At 49.1% G+C, this 19498-nt stretch overlaps 1 protein-coding gene across 2 annotated transcripts in view; it reads left to right on the forward strand.

The window, feature by feature from the left end:
• The first annotated feature begins 10738 nt into the window (after positions 1–10738).
• The window catches only part of LOC138452955 (zinc finger protein 268-like), a 115018-nt gene continuing 106258 nt past the window's right edge, over positions 10739–19498 (forward strand). For both annotated transcript variants that reach the window (XR_011260335.1, XM_069605328.1), the window contains exons 1-2: positions 10739–10850; positions 14516–14627. The gene's annotated coding sequence lies outside the window, so the exon portion shown is untranslated. The remainder of the gene's footprint in view (positions 10851–14515; positions 14628–19498) is intronic.

The following is a 19498-nucleotide window of genomic DNA, read 5'->3' on the forward strand; positions in this document are numbered from 1 at the left end:
CCTCTCAGCATGGCAAGATCAATGTCGGAAGCACTGTGCACCACTTCTGAAGTCACGGTTTAGGTGCATAAGCAGGTCTGGTGGGGCACTCCTATATGGCCATGAGAAGGTGGCAAAGATCACCACGGCATGTGTCATGCTGCACAATATGTGTATGAGACGGAATGTGCCACTGCCCCCTGAGGTTGAAATGGAGGCACCTGATGAGGATGATGATGCGGATGAGGATGGAGGTGAAGGGGATGCAGGTCATGCAAGAGGGGATGGCCAGGAGGGACGCGCTGTGAGACAGCATTTGATCAACCAATTGTTCTGAGTGACATGTAGTCATACTGTCACCTGTATATGGCTGGTGATGCACTGGTGTCTGTTTGTTAGCTCACAATGGACCTTGGCGTCAATAAATTGATCATACACAATGAAGGAGTCAAGGCCTGTGTTCTGCTCAAACAACTGTGTATTAATGAACGAAAACAGAAAAATGTGCAACTCCCCATCCATCCCACCACCCTTACAACTGTCCCATCACACCCTTCCCCCCACCCCCCACAACTGTCCCATCATACCCTTCCCCCCACCCCCCACAACTGTCCCATCACACCCTTCCCCCCACCCCCCACAACTGTCCCATCACACCCTTCCCCCCAACCCCCACAACTGTCCCATCACACCCTTCCCCCCACCCCCCACAACTGTCCCTCATAAGTCTTCAACAATGCATGTGTTCTGGCATGCACCAAGGTCAATGGACGTTCACGCCCTATTGTTCATTACCAGGGCCAGCATTTGGGGGCTGGCTGGAGGTGCGCCTGGTGATGCGTGAAGACCGTCTCAGTGGACTCGTCTGCCGCGAACTGCAGGTTGAAGAGGTGGCAGACTGTCCTTGTTTAAATTGCCGCTCCATTGCATCTGCGATGCGGGTCAGCACCTCACGGACGCGTGTTAGCTCGCCACACAGCCTGTCCGTGCAGGACTCCATCCCCTCCCTGGAGTGCCTGGATGTCTCAGCGAGGTCAGCACTGAGACGGCAACCTCCTCCACATGTTGACCGACAAGCACTGTTAGAGCCTGCTGGCGCTGGATGACGGTGGCCAGGTCAAGGGCAGTGGCGGCCTGTGGTGGTGTGTCTGGTGCGCATCCGGATGCCTGCCGGTCTACAGATGCCGGCTCTGGGGGGCTACTGAAGGCCGCTAATGACTCGTCAGCAGTGACGTGTGAGCCAGGTGTGGGGGCGGGGGATTGCTCTGGGGTTACAGCAGGGCTTGGGGTGTGCATGGGCAGATCTAGATAAGTGGGCTCATCCACGTCGGCCAATGGCCCAATTGCTGCAGCCTCCCCTGCCGAACTGGCTGCAGCTGAGGGTGGACCCTCGGTGGCGGGGATTTGGGGGGGGGGGAGTGGACCTCTGGAGCTGGGGCAGTAGGGTGTAGCTTGGCACTGGCAGTGGCGCGCAGGCCTTGTTGTGGAGGCTGCACTCGGGGCCTTGGCCCTTTTCCCCTGGATGTCATTGAGGCATCCTCGCTGGGCTGTGGCCTTCGCTTCTTTTGCACAGGTGGTGCCTGGGTAGCTCCCTCGCTGTCTGAATGCGACCCTGTCGGGGACAAGATGGGGGATGTCATTGGTTATGGTCGCATTTACTCAATGCAGGCTACATCATGATTACTTTTGGGCCCATTTCACAATCATTGTGGAGGATGCAGGTGAGGTGTCATTTCAGTGCCTCATCCATGCAGTGTTGTGTGTGGCACTTGGCTCTGTTGATGTATGCATGTGTGGGTGCTGGGCCAAACATGCAGTGATCCCGGGCTGACATTTGTGGGGACCTGTACATTCACATTGCATGCTTGCATCAGTGCACTTACCTCCATCAGATGTGTCTTGCACGCCGTACTCCATCCTTCCGACACCCTCAATGCATTCTACCCCGATGAGGTTTGCACAAGTCTCTTCCCACTCCTTCAACTTGATGGGAGACCCTGATCCTCCAGCAGTGGCAGTTTTGTGATTCTCGGACAGGATCATCCTGACCCGGAGTCTCAGGTCATCCCATCTTATTCGGCAGTCGCGTACGGTGCACGTGCTGCTGCCAACGGCACTCACTCTGGTTGACACTTCCTCCCAGATGGCCTTCTTCTTTAGGAGGGTCTCCCTCTGCATGTCATTAGCAAAGACCACTCCTGCATTGTCTGCTAATGTCTGAATTAGCATGACTAACTCCTCAGTGGAGAACTTCTCCTTTCGCTGCCTGTCTGTGGATTTCTTCAGTGCCTTGGGCATGGTAAGGGTGTGACGATGGTTTCCAGGCAGCAGGGTAACACTTACAGGTCCAGGGGGCAGAGGATGGCAATGGATTGTGTTTTTAAAGATGGCCGCCGCGCTCTTTCCCGTTCCTGTGCGATGACGCTATTTCCGGTTCCGCTTTTTAGCGGTCACCGCTAATAGCGGTCAACGCTAATAGCGGTCACCGATATTTGCATGCTGTGCGAGGGCGGAGGTGCTATCTGCACCTTCGGGGAGGCCGGTAAGGGACTTTTTGGTCACTTTAGCGGCATGGCGGTAGGGTCATTAACGGCATGGAGAAATGCTCGTGTCCGCGTACTCGGAATGTTACGCTATTAGCGCCCTCTTGCGAGGGCGGACACGTTAATTGCGTCATGCCGTTAATTTACGATTTTTAGCGCACGTGTAATGAGGCCCTTAGTGATTAACTCGTTCGCCCTATTTCGTTCACACTGGCCTTATCCTCAGGCCCGTCCCCATTTGCACCACTCACACACACTGGCCCACTCAACGGGCCTGTCTTCTTAATTTTAGTTGATACACAAATGGCCCTATCCACAGGCCCACCACCTTAACAATGATGCCCTATGTTAGTGTGTCTAGAGCTTTATTGCTCCTCCCTCCGCTCAACCTCACCCCCTGCACGTGCTACGCAGCTTCTCCAATATTTACATATTAGTTTCGCTCTGGCCCTTCCGTGTTTACTGCAGCCACAATAAACATGAAACACGTATTACTTCACTTTATCACAACAGACTCCTTCCTCTACATTAATCACTAATACATGTATCTTTTCTTTCTCTACACCATTTCACTACTTCTCAACCCGTTAATAAAAAATTACGAAACTATTTTTCACACGCATAGATAGGTCCACCTGACGGATATTGAGACAGAGTGTTGTAATGTGCTCACACATGGACCTCCTCACACTCTGCCGTCGGACTCGCACTCATGCATGCCAAGAGAGGGCCGACGCAGAGCTGGGGTGCAACACGTCTTTATTCCGTGAACCCAGGCTCGAACTGCCTTGCGGGCGGTAACCCCGCCCCTTAACACACGCGGGTCGCAGCCCGCGAAACAAACACAAACACAAACAGAGGACTTCCGTCCAAAGAGAAAAGAGTGAGGACATCACACCCTCCCATCACTAAACCTTAAGTCCGGCTCAGTTCATTTCCTCGATGAGGCGATGGGGTTTCCTTTTCATTCTCGTTGGTCGACTCTCGGTCCTGGTCGACGGGTCTGTCCGGGTCTCGGGAACTACGTCCCGTCCGAGTCTTCTCTGTCTCCTTCATATGGAACGTCCCATGGAGTGAACTCATCACTCAAGTTTGTGTCACCTAAAGCTGGGGCCCTCGACACTCGGCTGAAGTGAGATGAGTTTCTCGTTATGGACTTGCGGTCTCCGTCCGCAGTGATAAGTGACCCCTTCTTGTGGACGATGAGGAGAGGGTCCTTGTTGAATGGTGATATGTTTTTCCGATGTTGGGGCTGACGGACTACCACCATGTCTCCTGGTGCCAAATCACTTGTTTTGACTCGTCGTGTGGTATCCGCAGCTCTTTTCATGTTCTCCTTCATGCGTTTGTCCTCCTCCCTCATTTCTGCATCCCATTCGTATTGATCTTCCTCAACGGCCACGTGAGGTATTCGTGTTCTCATCGTTCGCCGGAACATTATTTCTGAAGGTGTTTTCCCAGTGGTGCTGTGTGGCGTATTCCTGTAGTCTCGCATGAGTTGGTATAATAGCTTCTCGACAGGTTCTCCCGTAATGCGAGCAATTTGTGTAGTGCGTTTGATGTTGCTCATGAACCGCTCGACTGTTCCATTGGCCTGTGGCCATAGGGGTGTCACTTTTCTGTGCCTGAAACCCATGTATTCGGCAAATCTTTGGAGGTCCTGTCCGGTGAACGGAGGTCCATTGTCGGACTTTACTACCTTAGGTACTCCGTATGTTGCGAACATTCGATCCAGGGCTGGTATGGTATGATGTGCTGATGTTGACGGGACTATCTGTAGATCGGGGTACCTTGAGTATTCATCAACGGCCACCAGAATGTATTCTCCTCCTTCCATGGGCCCAAAATAATCCACAGCTATTTCTTCCCAGGTTCCCTCGGGCAGTGCGGTCATGTTTAGGGGTTGTAGGGAGGTGTGTGGCTTTACAAGTGCAGAGGTGGGGCAGTCTTATAATAGTTCCTCTACTGCAGTGTCTAGTTGTGGGAACCATAGTTTCTGCCTTAGCATCCTTTTGGTGGATACGATCCCTCGGTGTCCTTCATGAGCGAGTTCTAGTACTTTCTGGCGCAGGCTGCGCGGTATCACGAGCTTTGTGCCTTTTAGCAGTATTCCTTGATTTTGCAAGTTCTTCTTTCACAGCTAGAAAGCACTTGATGTCCTGCTTGGTGTCTTTGTTCATCGTCTCTCGAATTTGTTTTTCTTGCTGCCATCGCCCTGTTTTCTAGGCATCGGAGGATAGTTTGTATTCCTTGGTCCGTGTTTGACTCACGAGTTATGTGATCCATGTCTAGTCCTTGCGGTGTGTTGCCGTGAAAGACATATCTTATATACTGGTCAGCTATGGATGGTTCTGGTCCACACGCGTCCTTTGGATGTCTCGAGAGGAAATCTGCAGGGTTCTGCTCCTTTCCGGGTCTATGCGTGATGGAGAATTGATAGTCTTGTAGTCGGAGTGCCCATCGAGCTATTCATGGCAGAATTTTTGCCTGAGGGTTGCCATAGATGAAGATGAGAGCTTGATGGTCCGTTACGACTACAAAAGGTTTCCCATATAGGAACAAATGAAAGTGTTCGCAGGACCAGACTACAGCCAGACCTTCCTTCTCCACCTGGGAGTAGGCTTGTTCGGTTTTGGAAAGGCTTCGACTGGCATAGGCTACAATGTGTTTTCTGCCTTCTTCTCTGTCATCCAGTTGTGTTAAGATGGCGCCTAAGCCGACTGGACTAGCGTCGACAATAAGTTCTGTCTTTCTTTTGGGGTCGAAATATGCCATGTTTCGGGCGTCGGAGTTACGGTCCTTAATTGTTTGAAACGCTTCTTGGCACTGTGGTGTCCATGTGAAGTCTGTGTTGAGCTTGGTGAGCGCTCGGAGGGGTTCGCTAATGGAGGCGAAGTCTCTTATGTATCTGGTGCAGTAACTTGCAAGGCCCAGGAATGACCTGAGGTCTGATGTGGTGGCGGGCGGCTTGGCTTCTCGGAGTGCGCTGACTTGCTCCGGGTCGGGTGTCATTCCCTTCTCGGAGAATCTGTGACCAAAGAAACAGAGTGTTTTCTTGTGAAATTCACACTTGTCCTTGTTTAGTGTGAGCCGTGCCTCTTCCAAGGCCATGCACACTCTCATCAGCGTGTCGTTGTGTTGCTCTTGATTTTGTCCGAACACCAGTATGTCATCACTGTAGTTCAGGCAGTTTGGTACATGTTTGATGACGTTATGAATTCCTGCTTGAAAAATTTCTGCCGCGGACGACACACCAAAACTTAGCCGCTTGTAACGGAAGAGTCCTAGGTGGGTGGCGAACGTGGTTATATATATCGGGAGCTTTTGCTGAGTTCCAACTGGTGATACCCTTTGTTGAGGTCCAGCTTTGAGAACACGGTGGCCCCGTTCAACAGATGTACCATGTCGGTTATTCTTGGGGCTTGGTGGCATTCCCCTAATATGGCCTCGTTTGGCCTTCTCATGTCTACGCATATTCGGATGTCTTGGGAGTCTCTTTTGGGCACGGGTACAATTGGAGAGACCCATGGGGTAGGTCCTTCCGCGGGCTCAATGATGTCTGCCTCCAGCAGCTTTGTCAGTTCATTTTCAACTTGTTTTTGAATATTCATGGGTATTCCTCGGTAGTGTTGTGCTATGGGTGTGACCGTGGTGTCGATGTGGAGTTCTATCTGCCTGTCCTTCAGCTTTCCGAGGCCTTTGAACAGTGATAGGAAGACTTGGTCTATCCTTGCAGTGAGGTCTAGATATTTGTGTACCATGAGACGGTACAATATGTGGATTAGTCCCATTTCTATTGCTGCTCGATAGCTCAGTATGCATCCGCTCTCAGTAGCTGCCTCCAGGACGTGCATGGGGATCTTCTTTTCATGTTCCTTATATTGACACGATGCCATGAAGAACCCTTTGCATGCCAGCGGGGTCTTTGATCCATATGGAAAGATGAGTGTTCGAGCTGGTTGCAGGCAGGGGGCATTTGGTATGCTTTTATAGACCTTTTCGCTGATTACATCATACATGCCAACATTCTGTGACCAAAAATCTGTAGGAATCTTAAAGTTTCAAAAATAGTCAGGCGAGGAGGTAATGATAGGAATAGGGCGCGTAAGCAGCCCATTGTCATTGAATGAGCCTGCGGCCGCGGGTCCATTCAATGACAATGAGGCGCCTGCCACGCCTTCTGCCATCACGCCAGCTCGGGGGAGCCCTTGAAAGACTCACCGGAGTTGACGTGGTGGGGGGCTAATGGTGCCTTTTGTGAAAGGCACTCGCGGCGGAGGGGCGCCCTTAGCCCACCGCCGTGGGCGCCTTTTGAAAAAAAACAAAGGCCTGCATGCTGCGCCTTCTCCCGCTACGCCAGCTCGGGGAAGTCCTTGAAAGACTCCCCCGAGCTGGTGTGGTGGGGGGCTAATGGCGCCTTTTGCCAAAGGCACCCGCGGCGGAGGGGCGCTTTTAGCCCACCGCCGTGGGTGCCTTTGACATTAACAGCCTGCATGCCATGCCGTCTCCCGCTACACCAGCTCGGGGAAGTCCTTGAAAGACTCCCCCAAGCTGGCGTGGTGGGGGACTAATGGCGCCTTTTGCCAAGGCACCCGCGGCGGAGGGGCGCTTTAGCCCACCGCCGTGGGTGCCTTTGACATTAAAAACCTGCATGGCGGGCATTCTCCCGGTACGCCAGCTCGGGGGAGCCCTTGAAAGACTCCCCCGAGCTGGCGAGGGCAAAAAAAAAAAAAATGTAAAAAAAAAAAAATTATTTTTTTTTTTACTAAAAAAATCGGTATTTGATGTCAAAAAATCGGTAGGCGGTAGGACTGCTTAAAAAGCGGTATCCTACCGCCTAAATCGGTAGGGTTGGCAAGTATGTTACATTCACAGTTGCCCCCGTGTCAATTAGAAACTCTGCTGACGTCTGATTCACCTGTATTCTGAGTATTGGGCTATGTTCCTTTGCTGTGCTGTTTCCTAGGGCATATAGGTATCCCTTCTTTCTTGGTGTTTCCTGGTGTCTTTCCGGTTGGTGTGCTTTTTCATCGGATGATGCACTTGACACGCTGTCAGACTGTGACTGTTCGATGAGGCACCGTATGTACCTTCGTGGTCTTCTTCTTGCCTTGGGAAGTGGGGTCTTGTTCTCCCTCCATTCTCTCCTGTCGTGCCTTCTTTCCGTTTGTTCATCGTGGTGTTTGTGGCGCCCTTGCTCATGGGGTTGGTGTGATCCCCGATGGTGGTGGGGTGTTGCTTGATTCTGTTCCGGTTCTGGCATGGACTTGTAGTTTCTTCCTGCTCCTCTCATTTTGCTGCGGAAAATTAGACATACAGCTTTGTAATGGTTTTCTCCACCACACGCGGAGCAGTTCTGACCCATTGCGGGGCACGTTCCTTCGTGGGGGTATTCATGTCCGCACCGGTAGCAGAAAGGGTCACTGTTTCTTGCTGTCCCCTCCAGTTTGTTGAGGCTTTCGTGTTTTCCGTGGGTGATCTTTATGTCGTCCAGACCTTCAACTTGTGCGGCAAGGGCCGCATCAGATCGAGCCAGGCGCAGGATTTCATCTAGGGTGCCTGGCTGCTGCAACAGTCGTTTGCGGAAATCAGCACTTTCACACCCCACTATGATTTGTGATCTGAAGGCCTCCTCATTGGAGTAATTATTGAAATCACAGTGTTTCATTTTTGCTCGGAGTCTCATGACGAACGCATCTATGGTTTCGCCTTTGTGCTGTTTGGTGGTGTGGAAGATGTGCCGTTCATAATCCACATTTGTGTGAGGTGTGAAATATTCCGTGAGCGTTGTTTTTAGCTTGATGTACGTGTCTATGTTGCTCTCAGGTATTTCCTCAAGAATGTCTCGCACATTTGGTCCTACAGCGTGATTTAGGAGATTGAGCTTTTGTTCGTCTTCTAAAGTACCTGCTGCTTTCAAACACACTTCGAAGTCCCTCAGCCACCTCTTCCACCTTGATCCAAGAGTGCCAGTGTCGGCGAGGTCGAAATTTGCTGGCAGCTGGGTTAACAGGCTGTCCGTCATTTTCCTAAGGCCTGTGCCGATTGGAGTCACTGGAATGGTCAGTGAGTCTTCCTCTGAGTTGCTCATGGGAAGGTGTTCAATATGTGTTATTGTGGCTGAGCTGGCTGGTGGTTCCTTTGCCTAGACACGGTGGAGTCTTGGCACCAGCAGGGGTGCTGTAGCAGTTTGCTGGATGGTGGTTCCCTTTGCCTGGTGCGGTGGCGTCTTGGTGCCAGCAGGGGGCGCTGTAGTGGGTTGGGAGTCTCTGGTGGGCCTTTCCCACTCAAATGCTCTGCAACGATGAGCGCCGGTTGGTGGGGAAGGGAAGAGCACCGTGCTGCGTGTCAGCGGGTGCGTAGTGTGGCTCGTGAAACTTGTGTTGGAAGGGGAGAGGGGCTTGCTCTTACCCCTCTGACGTATGCCGTTGGAGCGGGAGGTTCGCGCCTCCACCGCTCGACTGCGCGTGATGCCGTTGGCGGGAGGCCAGTGCTCCTCTACCGCCCGGGATGTGCAAACGGGGAGTCTCCGCTCTACCCGCTGATGTTTCCAACGTGCGTGGGCTGGGCCTCCCAGGCGTTGCCGTCGGCGGGAGAAAACATTCTCCACCGCCCGGATTACCTGCTCCTGCGGGGAGCTGTCGCAGCTGCTCCACCCGCGGATCAGCAGAGGCGCTCGCGCCGGGAGGGCGGATGGTGGGGAGCTTTCGCGCTCCACCCACCGTGACAGGCCCCCAGGCAACCGAAGTCCTAGGCTCCCAGTGGTGTCAGGTAGCACACCACGAGCAGCGGACCGGAGATTGCAGGCACGGTGGGGCTTCGTGTCCGCCTCATCGCCAGTGTAATGTGCTCACACATGGACCTCCTCACACTCTGCCGTCGGACTCGCACTCATGCATGCCAAGAGAGGGCTGACACAGAGCTGGGGTGCAACACGTCTTTATTCCGTGAACCCAGGCTCGAACTGCCTTGCGGGCGGTAACCCCGCCCCTTAACACACGTGGGTCGCAGCCCGCAAAACAAACACAAACACAAACAGAGGACTTCCGTCCAAAGAGAAAAGAGTGAGGACATCACAAGTGTCAGCCCTTACTGGTCAAAAAGGTACTTCACCCTGAAGATTTTCCTTGTTTTCTAATTACGTGTAGTTGAACCACAGTAAGTCACTTATACTTAGAGTCACTTTTTGACAATTCCTGATAGGTACATTTTGGAATATCGTTACGTGACTTTAACGGATTCGAATCTCCATACTACAATGACCATTGTAGTCTGAAGGACAAACTCTGGTGCACAAACATCCAGAATGCCCTATTGAATAAAATGTCTCTCCTCCAAAGCAAGATTGCTAGCAAAAAAGCTAACCTACCTAACACAGGCAAGCAGAGCACAGCCACAGCTCAGTTCAACAAACCACATTATTTCAGCTTCTCTCAAGTATCATCCACCTATGAGGTAGAAAAATCATCTCCTCCCTCAAACCATTTAAATGTATTTTCTTTCAGTGTTTTATCAGTCTTGATTGAACTGTTGTAAAACACAGAGGTGTGAGGTGGTGTGGAGAAAAAGGAGGACCCAGTGATGGGGGTTTGAATTGGTTAGGGTGGTGATTATGGGTGTGGAGGAGTGGGGGGTTTCAGGGTTGCTGTTGGACTGAGAAGAAGAGGGGAATATAGATCAATTTTCTTATTTTTTTACACTTCGTTTGTTTACACATGGCCATAAAAAGATTGACACGTGGCAAATACCGTGATTGGAAAGGGTGGCAAATGGGTGTTACAAAAAAATATATCTTTTAAAGACACTATATCGCGGGTGTGCACATGCGCCAAGTATGCATACATTATTTAGAGCTAAACCGGAAATTGATCTGCGCATTCTTGGTAGCAAAGTCGCGTTACAGAGATGATGCCGGAAGCGAAAATATGCACATGGTCGATAGCAAAGGCGTTTGATAGAATGATGCCGGAAGCTTAGATATGCGCATGCTCGATAGCAAAGCCACTTGACGGAGATGGTGCTGGAAGGTACAATCTGCGCATGCTCAATATCAAGGACACTTTACGGAAATGGTGCCGGAATTGAAGATCTGCGCATGCTCAATACCAAAGCCGCTTGACGGATATGGTGCGGGAAGCGAAGAGCTGCGCATGCTCAATAGCAAAGCCACTTGACGGAGATGGGGCTGGAAGGGAAGATCTGCGCATGCTCGATATCCAAGTCACTTGACGGATATGGTGCCGGAAACGAAGATCTGCACTTTGGTCGTGGTTGCGCATCAGAAGTGGCCTCATACGGCATCATTTGCCCACCATTCAACCTTTATAGGTGACATTAGTTGCAGATGGCATTGTAACACAGAGAACAAAAAAAGAAAACTAGCTCCATTCCACATGCAGGGAAGTGACCTAGCCGAGCTCTGTCCAGGGCCTATGGGGCAAAGTGCATGCAAGCCTCCTACCTTGCATGAGCATTGACACCCACAGGGGTGACTCTGCACAACTAGCCCCATTCCACATGCAGGGAAGTGACCTAGCCGAGCTCTGGCCAGGGCCGATGGGGCAAAGTGCATGCAAGCCTCCTAACTTGCATGTGCATTGACACTCACAGGGGTGACTCTGCACAACTAGCACCATTACACATGCAGGGAAGTCAACTAGCCGAGCTATGTCCAGGGCCTATGGGGCAAAGTGCATGCACGCCTCCTAACTTGCATGTGCATTGACACCAACAGGGGTGACTCTGCAGAACTAGCCCCATTCCACATGCAGGGAAGTCACCTAGGCCTGCTCTGTCCAGGGCCTATGGGGCAAAGTGCATGCAAGCCTCCTACCTTGCATGAGCATTGACACCCACAGGGGTGACTCTGCAGAACCAGCCCCATTCCACATGCAGGGAAGTCACCTAGGCCTGCTCTGTCCAGGGCCTATGGGGCAAAGTGCATGCAAGCCTCCTAACTTGCATGAGCATTGACACCCACAGGGGTGACTCTGCAGAACTAGCCCCATTCCACATGCAGGGAAGTCACCTAGGCCTGCTCTGTCCAGGGCCTATGGGGCAAAAAAAAATGCATGCAAGCCTTCTACCTTGCATGTGCATTGACACCCACAGGGGTGACTCTGCACAACTAGCACCATTACACATGCAGGGAAGTCAACTAGCCGAGCTCTGTCCAGGGCCTATGGTGCAAAGTGCATGCAAGCCTCCTGACTTGTATGTGCACTGACACCAACAGGGGTGACTCTGCAGAACTAGCCCCATTACACATGCAGGGAAGTGACCTAGCCGAGCTCTGTCCAGGGCCTGTGGGGCAAAGTGCATGCAAGCCTCCTAACTTGCATGTGCATTGACATCAACAGGGGTGACTGCAGAACGCGGGACACAAGCTGTCATTTCGGGACAGTCGCGTGAAAAATGGACGGTTGTCCACCCCAGGAGGCAAAGCTATGCAGTCGAGTTTTCTCTCAGGGGTGGGTGCGGGGCCCTAAGGCAGGTGGTCACCCTGGGGTCAGTGGGACATGTTTGGGGGTTTCCAGGAGCCTTGCAGTTAGGATGGCACTGGAGATGCCTGGCTGACCTGGAGAACTGTCATATGTGGCTATGGAGGGGAGGACCTGCATCATTCAGGATTTGTTCATCCATTCCTGCATTTCTTCTTTGCTTTCTGCCACTTGCATTCCTGGACCTGGAGAACTGTCCTATGGGGGGTAGGGGGGGTCTGTTCCTGCATCATTCAGGATGTGTTCCTCCATTCCTGCATCTCTTCTTTGCTTTCTGCCACTTGCATTCCGGGACCTGGAGAACTGTCCTATGGGGGAAGGGGAGGTCTATTCCTGCATCATTCAGGATGTGCCCATCCATTCCTGCATTTCTTCTTTGCTTTCTGCCACTTGCATTCCTGGACCTGGAGAACTGTCCTATGGGGGGCAGGGGGGGTCCTATTCCTGCATCATTCAGGATGTGTTCCTGCATTTCTTCTTTGCCTTCTGCCACTTGCATTCCTGGACCTGGAGAACTGTCCTATGGGGGGCAGGGGGGGTCTATTCCTGCATCATTCAGGATGTGCCCATCCATTCCTGCATTTCTTCTTTGCTTTCTGCCACTTGCATTCCTGGACCTGGAGAACTGTCCTATGGGGGGCAGGGGGGGTCCTATTCCTGCATCATTCAGGACGTGTTCATCTATTCCTGCATTTCTTCTTTGCTTTCTGCCACTTGCATTCCTGGATCTATGTTTGGAAAAGCAAAACTACATGTCTGCGTTTTGTCATTTTATTTTTGTATAATGCCTGATGCATTTTTGTGACTTCAAATTAGTGAATGAAAAAGGAAATGGCGTGTCTTCATCTGCCCAAAGGATGTGGCATGCAGAAATGTATTTGTGTCATACTTGGGAGTTTTCAAACCTCTCAGCCTATTGACTCTCCAGTGCTTGTGAAATCAGCTGTGCTTGGGGTCGTATGACGCATGACCACATTGACGTCAATGGGAACTATTACATTTTTTAATGTTGCTGAAAGTGTCCCATGTGTGGGTGAGCCTAGTGAAAGGAGGGTGACGCGCACCAAATGTGGGTAAGGTGAGAGGTGTCTGTAGATCATGGCTACTCTAAAGGGAAAGAGAATGGTAAGAATGGGGAAGGGGGGCTTTTAGTGGTGTCAGAGGGGGCTTTAAAGGTGAATGGATTCTTTGAGGGAGATTATCCTCCTGAACAGGCTCCTGGGATTTATCTGAAAAAAGGTGGATGGTGGCTCTGAAAACTGACGAGAAGGGTTTAGAAGCCTGTGGCCTAAGGGGAGTGTCATGAGGGTCCCCAGCATTCAGTCCTGACACTTAAAAAAAGCCCTTAGTATGCTTGGATTTTTCCAAATGTTTTGCAAGGAACTTTGGGTTGGTCACCCTGAGTTACCTGGGGTAACTCAGACCTGGACCCCCTGCTCACTGTGCTTAGCGACGCACAGCCTCACCGATGAGGATGAACAAGGCTGAAACACGTGTATGGGGTTGCTGTTGGTACTCTTGTTCAGAAGGGAATTGCCTTAGCATTTCGGTGCTAGACTGCCCATGTGGGCGGGACATAGACTGATATGCAAATGGATATTTCCCATCTGTGGAAGGTACAGTGAGCAAAAAGCGATGGCTGCGGACTCTCAAAGTGGTTAGTAACCACTGAACAGATTTATCATGCCATGTTCTTTCTGGAGAGGGGCGTCTGCTACCTTTTTTGGAAAATCTTAGTATGCTTGGGCTTACTGGCATATGTCATAATGGGGAAATTAAAATGTGCACTTAGATACCCAGGACTGGGTAAAACTGAGTCTGTTTGAAGAGGCTATCTGCAGCTACAGGAGGGTGATTGGAGTTCTGAAGGGGGAAAACACATTTTCTAATAAGGGGGATGGGTGCTATAAGAGGAGATGAATGAAGCCTCTCTGTAGGGTCCAGGAGGGGATCTGGGCAGGGAGGATTGAGGGTGAGGATCGGGGGCTCTAAAGTTTAGGAGCTCTAAGATGCAAAGGTACAGACTCTGAGGACTCACAGAAACCCTTCCAAGGTTACAGGAAGGGGCTCTGAGGTGGGGCATTTCAGGAATGAGGATTGGCTATTGAAAGCAGGTGGTCAGGAGATTATGGGAGGAAAGCAGGATGGGTCTCTGGGGCGTGGAGGTGACTGAGTGGTGGAATAGTAATTCACTAGATATTACAGGCTGAGTGGGAGGGTTTAGTTCCTAGACTGAGTACAGTGAAGACTGGTTCAGCTGAGTGGAGTGGCCGTGTTAGGATTGGTAATGTTGAGGAGAGTGGTAATTGGCTGGGGGTTTGGTGCAGTATAGTCTGCAGTGCGGGCTACATCACTGTATGCTGGAGCTTGCATTATGTACAATACATGTAATTTCACCAAACGTGAGAACAATTGTGCTTCAAATGGTTGTACAGTAAGGCCTCACTAGGCGGCTATTTTATTAAACTTATTGAACATTGTCATTTCTAACAGAAACAATGTACCAGTGAAACATCAGTGATGGCCGAGGTAATCCTTGAATAGGTGCTGTGACAGACCCAGTTCAGCTGTATAAAGAAAATACAAATAAGGAAAATGCATCCAGGTATGTCAACGAGACATCTCTGCTAATATGTTCCCTATTGGTTTTGTTTGTGTTTCATAAAGCAAGCTGTTCGGGGGGCAGCTGCTGCACTATGAAACATGTTCGGGGGGACATGTGACTTGCTAAACTGTGTGTGACTTTTGAAACTATTGTGTGCTGAAAAAAAGGCAATTAACAAAGGTACTCTTTAAAATTAGTATTGTCTTGAATTGTCCTTTTGATTCCGAACACGGTGCATTATGTATTTTATTGTTGCCGCCCACAACGCTCTCTGTGCAGTGCTGCTGGGTTGCCCTTTGGGGTCTCCTTTTTATTTTCTCTGTATTACCTAGTGTGAACAACTGTTCCCAAGGGTAGAAAGGATATTCATTTCCTCTACATTATATTTTGTGAGACCTGCACACCTCACCTTATGTGGAGTACTGGGAGAGATACAGTGTATCCCCTTTCTCACTGCTCCTGTGACAGTGACAGGCTTAACCTAAATGGCTGGTGGCAGAGAACCTTTAGTACAGATTCTGTGCAACTTATTCACAGGCTGTTTTCACAGCTACGGTAAGGCACCCTTGGGTGACCATTTTTCCAAAATGGCCCCTGTCTTCTTTTTTCACCATTTCTCGTTTGCTTGTCCTTTCCATGTCCTTCTCCTACCCTTCAGGGTGGCAAATGCCTTTGTGTGATTTATGTCTTTGGCGGGAGGCCTTGGGCAAGCCCGCCCAGGCTCCAGAGTGTCTGAGAAGTCAGGAAGCGAGGGAGGAGTCCAAAACTCTGCAGCCCTTTGTCTTCCTGCCTGCTTTGAACCAGTTCCAACTGGGAGGTTGGCTGTTCTGAAAGGACTGCTACCCCCTCAGGTTTGAATGTTGCGTGCCTGTTGATTGGCTAGGTTCCTGTTTAAAGTTAAGATCCTAGTAGTTGAAGAAGTCGTCGACCACTGAACCAAATCCAAAGATCAAGAAAAGCCGGCCGAGACAATTTCCAGCGACTGGAACACATCCTAGTGTTATAAAAGAGATGTTAGTTACAATAAAAGAGTCTGGAAGAACTCTGCTCTCCAAATGGAGCCACTCGTGACGATTCGCGGCACAAACGCCTGCCATTTTACATCCTACCTTATTTATTTACAAAAATAGCATCATGATGACACGCTGCATGTGACGTCATTATTTTACAGAGTTATCGCTTCTAACGCTAATCAAGCCCAAAACTCACCAGACACAAAAATAATTTTGTTATAATTGCAAATGTCACAATAATAGTGAATCTTTGTCTGTAGATAAGTCACCAATATCTGGGAAAATATATGAACTAGGGGCCCCAAAAATGTAGATATTCAACAAACGTTTTAACCTTCCGATGAATATTGGTTCCCAAAACAGCACAAATCAGTCATGGTCAAAATCCTGTGCCTATGTGTTCAAATCCATAGACTTACTAAAACAGGCACAGTCTTGTTGGTGGACCCTCTGGGTATCCAATTAGTATTTCTATCATTCCGCCGCCATTGTTACACCATGCTCCCCTTTAATATGATGGTCCTTGCACCCCACATTCATCGCCCAGTAGTACATCATCTGGTTATTAAAACATCTACAACTAAGGAAATCTACTATCATTGGCATTCAAATGTTGGCATGAACAATTTAACCATACAAACACAGTATCCTCATCTAAAACAAGTCATCAGACCCTATCTCATACAGGAGACCCCATTTAAAGAAATTAGCTCATCTCATTTTCCGTGGTCAGACCCATGAACACAGTTTTGTATTTGAAAATTGCCCTGGATTCTGCCCTCCTTAGAGCCATTTCTGTCAACTCCTTTGAGGTTCTTTGGTATTGTTAAAAATCAGTAAATGTAATATCGGCCTTGCAGTCCATTTGATGGTAATGAGAACAGTTTGAAAATTGCTTGCAATCTTGTATGCAAGCTCCTAATGTTTCTTTCAATTGTTTCTTGTAGATTATCTGAGACTGCAAGGTAATAAGGTCATTGAGGTTGCCAAATGCTTGAAGAGTGGAAAGGATGAGTATATTACCTTAGATTTGCGCCTGCAGATTCCTAGTAGTCTGCATATCACGCAAATAAACATAGTATAGTTCATTTATCATTTATTGTTTTCATCACATATTTTTGTATAACATTGACATATTTACAGATGTTGTTCACAAGCCGATTTTATTATCGGTATATTCAGTTGTAGTCCTTGGTATTACTTCATATCAGGATACATGCATTGAAATGGCCAAGGTTTAAGTCCTTAATGTAGCTTCTCATTAGGTTTAATGTACATTAGTAGTACATTAGTAGTTGGCCAGTATTATTCTTTAATGTTGTTTCGATTGTATGGATTGAATATCAAGTTTGAGTCCTTAATGATACTGCTCATTAAGTCTGATGTACATTGGTAATTTACCAAAAATGGAAGTCCTTAATGTTACTTCACATTAAGTTTAATTTTAAATTACAGGGTGAATCCTTGTTAATTCCTGAGGTGGTTTGAGTTTTTCCTCTGATGTAAGTAAAGACTGATTTTCCCTCTACACGTGTTTCGCCAATAGCTGAAGAACCAATACAAAGGTTATTGGGGAAACACGTGTCGAGGGAATACATGTCCAAGAATTGATGCTTTATACCTGTTGTTAGTATACCATTCACTCCATAATAACGCTAATGAAGAAATTGGTAGAGCCTTTGTTTGCTAGTTAATTCCCACAATGGGCATGCTTCTGGTGGTGGACGCATGGACTTGGTGGTGGGAATGTGTTGTTTTGCCCTCTGGGCATTCAAACAGTATAAATGGCAATTCCAATGCTAGTGACCTTATTGTATGTGCTATCCCCAATGGGTACTAATATATGCTTTTCTCCCTTCTCTTTGAAAAGCATGCTGTGAATCGTGTTTGATCCTTGTGCTTTTACTATTATGGATGTGTAAAGAACTCAGGGTGGTAACAGTAAAGACAGACACAAGTGATCACAGTTCAAGGTTGTTTTTGAAACTGTCTGAATGGGTGAGAAAACACTAATCTAAACCTAAATCTAAGATGGGACCAACCTGCGACCATCAAATAATAAGGCAGTCCTAGTGGCATCTTGTCAAATAAAAAGGACCTATAATAAAAAATATATATATTGCCAATACTTACACTAAGTTACGAAAGAGTGTGGGATAATGTTCACAAGAAAAGAAAAAAGTGCTCACAAATAATATGTCAAGATGTTATAGCTGGGGTCTCCCTTCCCCACGTTTTTAGCAGGGGACAAGGCGAGCCTCTTGAGCACAGCACACAACTGGGCTTCCTCAGCACAAGGCTATTGTTCTTAGCGATATCAGGATCCTCAGTGGTCAAGTCTTTTCCACAAACCCTCTTGTCCCGAGAGCCTGATGTATCAAAATAACGAAACAAAAAGTTCCTTTCAACCGATACGGGCTACAGTCCCTTTCAGCGATATCAGGACCTTCGGTGGTTAAGTCTATTTCTGCAAAAGTCTCTTTCCTCCGTGGGCCTAGTGTATCCAAGAATAACAAAAAAAGTTCTGTTCTGTATGCACGTTGGGTGATGACTCTTCACCCGGGTATCCCCCTCTTCCACGCTCAGATCCTTCTGCAATGTTAGCCTCCCTCCGTCGGGTTCACTACAGCCTTTTCTCAGACTCTTTCTCTTGTCGTATTCACGAGCCTCAATGGCTTTTTAAACAATGTTTCATTGCGGACATTCCTCAGCCGGTTTCACTTTTGCCACCACAGTGTTAACAGGGTTATTGTACCTCACTCCGTTCAGCAGGCATCCCTCAGCCGGGTTCACATTTGCCAATGATAAAGTTCGTCTTGCTTTACACAATGTGGGATTTGTTTCACTTTGCTTTCTTCTGGGTTACGGGTCCAAGACCTTTGAGTGTACAAGGGGTTTTACTCGACCCTTGTATGACCACTTTGACCACATGCATCGGTACTCCTAGGGCTTTCTGGTATTGGTAGTTTCAACAAGAAGGGAACCGGTCAGTCTTTCGAATGAGCGCTCATGTGGCACCGGACCACTCTGCACCTGGTCTCCCTTTTTGGTTTTCAAAACAGTTCTGCAACACACCCAGTCTTTTGTTCTTTGATTCACATTACGTCGCCACTTGCAACGTTTGCTCAATCATAGATCTTTTACTATTGGTTCTTACGCCAACTCACTGATTGTTATGAACTGCTTGGTTTTTCTTGTCTCTGTAGTCAAGGGCAGTACCACGGTATGATGATATTTTATTTGTATCTCATACACAAGTGTTTCAGAGTGCGACAAGTCAAAGGAGGGGAACAAGGTAGGACAAAACTATCTTACTAGGCCCAGTGACAATGAGAACGCGCAAGTGCAGGGAGAGAGAAGGGCGAATGTGCAAGGGAGAGGGGAGGAGTGGAAAGTGCTGAGCAAGGGGTAAAACAACAACTGGTAGTGCAGCCAGCAAGATGGCAGGTGCAAGGTTAAAGCACAGACAAGGGGTGTCTAATAAGTGCAGGTAAGGGGACTGTAGGGATGCAGATACAGACCTAAGTGCAAGGGTTTCCAGGAGGCAGTGCGTGTGTGTGGCTGGGTGGGCAGGGATCTGAGCCTGAAAAATCAGAGGGTAACCAGGTACCCGGGGGCGAGAACGAGCAAAGGCAGAAGCAAAGAGGAAGGTCTTGAGGTGCTTCCGGAACCAAAGATGGTTCTCCTCAAGTTTCAGAGAGGCAGGGAGGCTGTTCCAGAGGGAGGCCCCAGCCAAGGAAAGAGATCTACACCCAACTTGTTGCTTGGAGAAGCGACTGACCCTGAGGGAGTTGGAGGAGCGATGAGCTTGAGTAGGAAGGTATTTACAGAGGGAAAGTTGAAGGTATTGTGGACCCA

Source organism: Ambystoma mexicanum, chromosome 4p (genome assembly GCF_040938575.1).
Source record: "Ambystoma mexicanum isolate Mex_15411 chromosome 4p, UKY_AmexF1_1, whole genome shotgun sequence".
Classification (NCBI taxonomy): domain Eukaryota; kingdom Metazoa; phylum Chordata; class Amphibia; order Caudata; family Ambystomatidae; genus Ambystoma; species Ambystoma mexicanum.